At 34.5% G+C, this 9,792-nt stretch overlaps 1 pseudogene; it reads left to right on the top strand.

Moving 5' to 3' along the window:
• The first annotated feature begins 8,175 nt into the window (after nucleotides 1-8,175).
• Nucleotides 8,176-9,578, top strand: LOC129077088 (microphthalmia-associated transcription factor-like; annotated as a pseudogene).
• Nucleotides 9,579-9,792: the final 214 nt, after the last annotated feature.

The following is a 9,792-nucleotide window of genomic DNA, read 5'->3' as shown; positions in this document are numbered from 1 at the left end:
ACATTTTGCCAAAATAGTTTGGTAATTTCATTTACAGGCTACTATATGTTCCTTTGCAACCAGACTCTTATTTCAAAGAAATATTTTCAAATAGCAATACAAGTCTTCCATCTAGGAGAAATATTTACTTTATTTTATTATTTACGTATTTATTTTTTCCTCAGAGAGAGCACCTGGGCTCTGAAATCTCTGGATTAGAGGTTCCTTGTCTCTGTCCTCCTTGAGAACATGCTGTTATTTTTCTAGGTTCAGGAATATGCGGCAGGTCATTTTAGGTAAGGTCTCCACATGTCAAGGTGCTACTCTATTCGAAAAGGGCGAAATGCTGTCTGAGGGCTCCCCTTTTCTTGGTAATAGAGCACAAATTTTTACTTTAGTCTTCTTCTTTCTGTTTCTGCCTCAGAACATTAATTTTTCATGATTTGGAAGGAGAAATATGTGTAAAAGAGTGTAAATAAATTGGAGATCTCAGTAGAAAATAATCTGAAAATGAAATTTCTTTAAATGATATTTTAATACTATTAGGAAATGTATTTTATTTAACATCTATACTTGACACTCTTATTGTATGTTGCTCAAAGTATAATTAGAGGAAGATTTTTGAATATCCATCTGAAGATTCAGCATTTCACCATGTAAATGCATTAATTTCACAGTTAAATATATAGCAAAAACATTGGTGCAATGCAAATAGACTTTGATACTTTGCAACAAGTAAAAAATACCTGTGACTCTAATAGCATAAAATATATGGCCTCTCTGTCATCAGACACTTTTTACTTTCCTTTGCAAGTAAATAATATATATTTTCTAAAACTTATTTTTCCAATGTTATGTGTAATTCATATAAAAATATAACACCTAATATATCTATATACTATTATGAAAATCTTCAGGATTAGCCTCTTAAAATTTAAATGTACCTATGTTTTATCGATTATAATTGATTGGATTGTTGCTATGTCAGTGAACTCACTGCGTGCTCATACAGTTGTAGCAAGGAATTACCAACACTGATAGTAATAGAGAATATGCAGGTTTTATCCAAAATTTAATTGCTCCATGGGTTATTTTTAAGATCGTATATTGCAAAACTCTCCTAAAATAAACCAAACTGCTAATGTGTGTACATAAAGATTAGTAAAATTAACATTTCAATTTTACCTGTTATAAACAGTAATTAAAGTATACATTTTAAATAATGGAGTATATATGATGATTATCAAATGCATATATTGAACTCAGATTTAATGCAAAATGTCAACTCTGAGTATTCCCACAGCAAGTTTGTTCTAAACTGATAGTATTAGGAATCAATCCACACAATCAATGTTATTCTCTTGAATTTTTAAAAATTTAATGTAATTTAAAAGCATTATACAAAAACTAAAGCTACTCTTACCTTCTTAAGTGGAGAATGATATACCTATTTATGATATGCTATAAAGGTCTATATTATATGGCTACTAGAGATGGCAGAAAAATATGAACTTACATTTTAAAACATAAATAACATAAAATCACTAGTATTCATTAAATATATATTCTAGAATTTCAATTTGTGTTGTGACTTTAAATGTAAGTGTTAATAGTAAGGGATGAGGACTTCCAGTTGCTATCAAGGCATTGGTTCTGTAGTGATTGATTTTATTCTTAGTGATATCGATATTTGTTTCTTGCTTTCATTGTGCACAGAAACAGCAGACAGTGATATGTCACATGAATGTCTTCCTGATTTATTTACCTAACCATAACCAGTATAGCGGGTCACTTGTACTAGCTGACTGATTTGCCATCTAAGTGTGTACGTTCTCTTCTCCAAATTAAGACATGTGGGTGAAAAATTGTCTTTTATTCTGAGACCAAACAGCTAGAATATATCCCCAAATTAGAGTCTGTTAAGGCACTAAGGTCAAGGGGTTGATCTGCAGAACTCTGTCCTGCTTCTTCACTCAGGGCTCTCCCAGGGGATTGCTGTTTCTCAAGTATATGCTCTCCAGTCTACTCAGCAATGCTGAAGACAGAGTCTTGAAAGGTTTTAACCAGATTTCTTTACCATCTGTATACTCTGAAAATGACATTTTTAACTAAAGAGACTTCCTTCCCAATGAATTGGGCTCTGGACATTTGGGGGCTGTTACTCACAGATAATTGGGCAAAAATTTACATCAAATATGTTAGCACAAATTTCCTTTCAAAGCAGAAAAATATTTAGAAAAATGTTACTATTATTAAGATTTAATTATGTAATAAAAAGTGATAACACTCTTATTAAAATAGATTTAATTAGGTACCCCCGATATGAAATTAATTGTAATAGCCATTGCATAGATTTGGGCAAGTAGTTTAAGGTTTTTGACTATTAGTTTACTCAGTTCCAAAATGCTGATTATAATATGTGAACCCCAAGGTTGTTGTGAAAATAGACACATGTAAAATATCCAACAGAGATCTGACTATGGATCTCAGCTGCAGCCTGGAGCAGGCAGAGACCTACCAATGGAAATAATCCTTCTGAGGGGTTAAACAGCAGTACTATTGAGAGCAACAGGGGAGGATATACAACCTGACCATGGGAACTTTTATCCATGCTGCGGAACCCCCAACACCAATAAGGTATAAAAATTGAATAAGAAAAGACAGAAACGGCAGAAGTTAAGGCAATGATCTAAAGACCCTGATATCATAAACCAGTGAGCAGGAAACCTAAGTCAATTTATGAGCAATCATTTTTCCCTTTGGGTATGAGGGAGAATACATACCAGCCTGAAACTCTGATCTCATTTCTCTTATTCATGGATCAACAGCAGGATGCAGGAGGAACTCCTTTTATTTGAACCTAAATAAGAATGAGATATGAATCAACAGAGGATCTAAACAACAAAAAAGAAAAAATTTTATTCATTTATTAAAGTATATCAAGTTATCTTAAACAAAGCAAAAGTATACCGTGTCTTTCAACAAGAATTCTCAGCGATCCAAGTTCTCTCAAATTATCTATTTTTAAGGGACCATTAAATGGGCACAACACTTTAACAATTTTTAGGATGCAGAAAACCTCAAAGATATTCAAAACTAAAAATAGTTTAGATATCTTATTTGTCAACAGCACTAAGAAAAACAGATTTATTAGAACAGAAACAAACAAAGTTTATCATTCAAGCTTTTTCGTATAACCTAGTGGCTAATCTGTACACTGTTCTCAGTAAGAATAAAAAATTCTATAGCATTTTCTGAACTTCAGAAGCAGGTTTTAATGTACCACTGTAAAAATATATTTGCAATATTAAGAAATTAAATTAGTAAGAGGCTAGCTATCAACATATATTAAAACTTGCATATACAATTTAATTAAACTAATACAGCATTGTTAAACAGTTCAACATAAAATGAGTCTACAAATACAGTTAAATTCATATATAATAAAAGTCTTATTGTTTATTAGTGGGGGAAGATAGGTTTTTTTATAAACATTGTTTATAGAACTATCCTTTCTCAGAGGAATGAACTTAGAAGTCATGAGAGAAAAGATGGATAAATTTACCTGCATATAAATAACAAATTATTATATAGTAAAAATACCATGGCAAATGTATAAAAACACCAAGAGAACTAGAAGAATATTACAACACATATAACAAAGAGATAAATTTTAAACTTGTAACAGGTTCTGTGAATCATTAAGAAAAATAGGCCAAGAGAAAATAGCCAAAGACAGAAACAGCAAAAGCACAATAAAGAAAATACAGATGGTCCTTAAACATTTGAAAAGCATCTTAGTTTCATTCAAAACAACATAAATGCTAATAAAAAAGGCAATAAGAGAACGATTTTCCCGTGTACAAGACTTGCAGAGACAAAAAGAGTTCATGACATTTTTACTGTGAGGTTGTGTATAAGAACCGAAGCATCCTCGAACATGGTGGCTGGGGGCAATTTGGTAGGGTTTAGCCCAAATTTCAAATTTCAAATTACACACACACACACACACACACACACACACATGTGTATACACACACACACACTATATATGTGCATATATATATACACACACTAATACCATATATATATATATGGCATGTGTGTATATGAGGGTCAGATGATATCCGCCACAGACTGAGGTACTGTCAAGGCTGGGAAGTCTTGAACTAATGAGAGCTCTTGCCTTTTTATGAATCTGGGGGCCTGTAGGGCAGGAAGAAGGAGGAAAAATACTAAGTAAAATGGAGAAAAGTGGTCGCTGCCCCTGAGAAGGAGATCTTTTGAGAATGTGTGGATAAGATTTTCAAAGTTCAAATGCAAGACAAATTAAGAAGCTTATATTTAATCATGCCTGCTTTTTGGACCATCTGGTTTTCAAATATTAAAGTAAGTTAAAAGTAATTTGTCCTTAGTGTTCAGTCTTTTCTAAAGGATAAGAACAATATCTATCAGTACCCAAGGAAAATGCATTTGCCATTCATCTTTCCCAACAATATTTGTTCTTTTCCTAAGACATTGATAGGTACTTAAGAGATGTGGAACAATAAAGCAATACCAGTACATAAATAAATAAATAAATAAATAAACAAACCGTAGTTATAAAACGATTAACTAATAGGAAGAGCACAAACTATCTTTTGAAATAAGTAAAATAAACTTTAAGCTTAATTTTTATATGCAAAGCACTTTGAATTCCTACTTTTTCTTAGTGCTGATACAGTAATGCTGCTATCTTCTACAGTACTAGATACAAAAGGGTTCATCTGAGCCTCTCTGTGTTCGGTATCACATATATGGCTTCACCATTCTTTAGGTCATCTGAGTTAGGACCTTAAGCTCATTATTCTCATTACTTTCATCGTCTTGTTTCAATGTATCATGAATTTATTATCCTTTAGGCTTCATGACAAAATGTGACTTTTAGTTCCTCCTTTATACTAATAGTCCTTCTTGACTTCAGTACCTCTTTTTATCACAATTATTAAAATTGCTTCTTTGCACTTTTTACTTGATATCATGACTTCTTAACAGGAAAATATAAAAATCCTTACTTATATAAGATAAATCTTATGTAAAGATAGATCTGAATATCTCAATCCTTTTGACTCCAACACATACAACTACAATACATATATTTTCTCCCACTAACTACTGAATGAATAACAACCCTATAGCACAGAACTTAATTTTCACTGTTCTAGTGTGGCAAGGACTTTCCAGAGATCATCTTTCACCTACTTTAAGCCAAATACAGATCCAAAATCCTTTTAATTTTCTCTACAGCATCCACCTTAGATGACTCATTTCACACAATTTTTTACTTTATACTAGCATGCTTTTTAAAAATTAAATGTCCATATCTTCATCTCCACCTGTAATGTAAGACTCCTATTTCATGAATCAATAAAATGCCATTGTCTCTTCAAAACTATTGAGAAAAACAACAAATACATATAAAAACCATTACAAATGCTGATTAATATTATATTTGCTTCTATTGTTGCCATAATAAATTATCACAAATTTAGGAGCTTAAAACAAGATCAATTTGTTATCTCAGTTCTATAGCTCAGATGTCTGGGTTGACTGAGCCTACACCCAGCTCCAGGTTTAAAAAAACTGAGATCAAGTTGTGGGCAAGGCTGTATTCCTTTGTGGTACCTCTAATTATATATGTGTTTCCAAGTTTATTTTGATTATTGGAAGACCTCAGTGACACTGGTTGTAGAACTAAGGTCTACATTTCCTTTCTGGTTGTCGGTTAAGAGAGTTTTTAGTTTCTAGATGCTACTGTGTTCCCTTTCTTGTGGGCACTTCATCTTCAAAATCAGCAACTGTGGGCTTTCTCTTGCATTAAATCTGTCTGCTCTCCTCTTTTGCATCATCTCTTCTCTGTTTGAAGTCTAAGACAATTCTTCATATTTTTAAGAGTGCATACAATTAGATTGAGCCAACCCCAATAATACAGGATAAAGTATTTGCATCAAGGCACATAAACTTAATCATATTTTCAAGTTCCATTTTGCCAAATAGTGCAATATATTCACAGGTTCCATACACATCTTTGGGAGGCCATTATTTTGACTGCAACAAATATATCCAAGGAAAAAAAATTGAAAGAAATGTTCAAAAGTCTAAAGAAAAGAGATAATGTAATACACACTAATACACTGGATTCATCAAATATTTCTATATGTGCTATTCCAGCAAGCTAATTTTATGAAATCAGTTCATATTTTAATGGAAAGTTTTAAAGTATTCTGGTTGAAAATATTTATAATTGTTAATAAAAATCCTGTAAATATCACTTCATATCTGTTTATTTTATTTCATTCAAATCATATTTATTTTTATTATTTTTCAGACTTTTGATCACCAATGATACTCTCCCTCCCTCTAATAGTTTCCTTTTAACCCTTACCTATTTTTACCTGAAAACTGACCTCTAGTCTTTGTTAATAAATTTATCTTATTCCTTTTTAGCTTTCCCAGTTCTGCTGAAACTAGATATGTCTTTGCTAGATTATTCAAAAATATCAATTCTGTGTTTCAAAATTATAATATCACAGATGCTATCCAAATCACTCAAAAACATTCTTTATGTACAAAATTATTTTTCCATTTTTTGGTATTTTCTACCATGTTTTAATCTTTCTATATATTCACAACTCAATCACTCTTGATTGGTGAGTTTGGACAAGAAAAAAACCAAACAAACAGGTGTGGGTAGCTCAGTCCCTTTTTCTTTCTTTTCTTTCTTTTTTTATTCTTTCTTTCTTTTTTATTTTTAAGCACATTCTGGAATCAGTTTGCCTACAGAGAGGTCCCCTTGCTGGCAGCTCACCGTAAGCTGAGCCCTGACTCTGCAGGCCTGGCCTGAGGAGTCCTGGATGGCCCTGTCAGCCTGACTCTGAAACCCAGCAGTTGGAAAGCTATTTTTCCCAAGGGTATATTTATTTCTCTTCTATCTCTAATTAAGTTGATAATTGGTCTCTATTAACCACACTTTTTGTTTATTTTTAATTTAGTGTTGAACCTGGGGAAGAAATAATTGGTCCCTACAAACCACTAAATGTACAAATAATCATTGTGGAGAAGAAACAGAACCAGAGATGCTTTTAGTAACTTTTCTATGTTCAAGCATTGAAATAGGTATTGTATGTGAATTAGAATGTTGAGTCCTAAAATGACATTGGGTATTAATTATAATGTTATATATATTTTAATAATGAGGATTTAAATTATTTAGGTAACTTGCCAATAGCCACAAACCTAAGAAAAACCAGGGATCATATGGGAAGCCATCTCTGCTGACATACACAATTCTATTGAATCTTCTCCAAGAATTTACATATTTTTATTCTGAAGTTTTACAGTAAATAAGCACTATTTTATTTATACAAACTCACCCTATTATTTTTTAACTCGATATATATTCAAAAAGCAGATTCTCATTAGTTTTTTTCCTCATAGACCTTATATTGCAAACTTCCTTTAGATTTGTGCATTGATCAAAGTTATTTTAGTTGTAAACAACGAAAGTAAGTTGATATTTTAAGTGTAAAAATGTAACTTTTGGAGTAGAAATGTGATAATTTGTAGAATCAAAGAAACAGAAGAGCAGGTATCAGGGAAGTTTCTGGTACCTGAGCAACAAGAATGTTTATAGATCTCCCCTTAAGATGGCTCTCAATGACAAGATTTAGATTGAAGCACTTCTAGGTTTTGTTTCTCTTTTACTGTGTTTTAAAATTCTGGGAAAGAGCATGGGATTGACCAAGCTTGAGTCATATATTTTATTACCCCTTGACTTATTTCAAAGATGGGTATGAAAAGCAAAAACATGCATGCAGACTTGCCCAGTGGAAGACAACTCATATGTATGGAGGGCCAAATCCAGATAAATAATCACTTCAAGAAATCCCCTGGGGATGGATGGGCATGCACAGGCCAGCAAGCTGATCCCAGGACACTGGGACTCAGGCACTGCCACCTCCTCTCTGCCCGGGGCTCAGTTCTCAATTTCTAACAGTTAAAGGACCAAAAACCAGCTGATGCCACACAGTTGCAATCAGGCATCAGGCAGTATTTTGAAGTCAGGGAGTCATTTCATAAAGAGCCCCAAAACCTATTATAAACTCAAAAGTCAACTCCTGAAGAGCAGCAGTTCCAAGGAGCATCCTGGGGACTCTGATAAGTTCCTCTAGAATGACATCATGCATCTTGCTAGGCCAGCAACTCACCTGTTAGCATATGTGGGAGCAGGAACACCAGGGAGTAGAAGCTGCAGGCAGCCCAGTATATGCAACAGGGAGTGGCTGTGAGTCAGACACAAGCCACAGATGTTAGTTTGCCCAGCACCCTTTCCTCTGCCACTCAGGGCCCCATGTTAGTCCTTGAGATGCAGACTGACCTCAAATATCCCACCAAGTACCACATTCAGCAAGCCAAAGGCAGCAGGGAAAGCAGTACTTTTCTACTACTTTTGCAAATAAACATGCCAACCAAGTCCTAAGCCTGCCATGTCCAAAAAGCCTGGCGATCATGTCATGCCACCAGTGCCAGGGAAGAGTGTACCCAGCAGCCCCATGGCTATGTTTACCCTTCATTCCAACTGTGAAAAAGGGGGTATAAATTCAAAGAGCAAAACAGGGTGAGAGTGAATGCCCAACAATGAACATGCACTCTTGAGCATCGTGCATGCAGACGAACAATGTTATCAATGACATCATTAATCAAGTTATCATGAAAAAATCCTGAGCTTAATGGATCCTGCTTTGCAAATGGCAAATATGTTACCTGTCTCCAGAAATTCAATTGATCTTTATGGCAACCAAAGACGGCCACCCCTAAGCCTTACCATTAGCAACTCCTGTCCCGCCAACCTTCCCAACATAAACAGGGAGCTCACAGAGTCTGAGGCCAGAGCACTGGCCAAGTAGAGGGGGAAAAGTCACAACTAGATTAAATGAAGAAGAAGATTTAAAATAAATGACCTCATGAAAGAACTAGGTACTTTGATTCCCAAGTGCAATGATCTAGACATGCACTGGAACAAGAGAATCAGGGAATCATTTTAAAAGCATCTGTAGACATATCAGAAAGTTGCAATGTGAACAACATGCCAAAAAACTTGAAAACTACCGGAAGAAACTGGAGAATGCGAACAGGCATTTATTTGTTGCTCAGAATACAGGAATTTGAAATGCAGGCGGGGGTGTGTGGACTTTACCTTATTCCATTCACAAGACTCTGCTCTCCAAATTTGGTGAATGGAATCATGAAGCAAGCGCCCTTTTTTGAAAACTGCAGCCAAGATCTTCTTCAGCATCACACAGATCTAACTTGTACAACAACTCTCCATCTCACAGACTGCACAATCACCTTCAACAATAACTCCAGAACCAGGACCGAGAGCCGCCAAGCCTAGTGTCCACATGAAAATGAACTCTAAAGTGGAAGACATCCTGATGGATGATAGTCTTTCTGCTGTTGGTGTAACTGATTTACTTCTTTCATCATTATCCCCCAAAGCTTCCAGAACAAGCAGCCAAAGTAGCAGTGTGAGCATGGAAGAACGTGATCATGCTTGCTAGCACAGCTTCCCTGCTCTGAGTTCTCACAACTGCTTCTTTCTTGATTTGGCCGGAAGGGGTTTAATTGATAATATTTTTTAATATTAAAAACCTTTTCATTCTTTATCAATGGCTCTTAATATATTTTAGTTTTAGAATTTGTGAAAAAGACTCATTGCCTCTCATATGCCTCTAACTGGGGACCTAGCCTGCAACCCAGGCTTGTGCCCTGACT

Source organism: Pteronotus mesoamericanus, unplaced genomic scaffold (assembly GCF_021234165.1).
Source record: "Pteronotus mesoamericanus isolate MK-2021 breed Mesoamerican mustached bat unplaced genomic scaffold, CSHL_Meso_final contig_100, whole genome shotgun sequence".
Classification (NCBI taxonomy): Eukaryota; Metazoa; Chordata; class Mammalia; order Chiroptera; family Mormoopidae; genus Pteronotus; species Pteronotus mesoamericanus.
The sequence above is the reverse complement of the archived record's forward strand: the minus strand, read 5'-3'. Positions and strand labels throughout refer to the sequence as shown.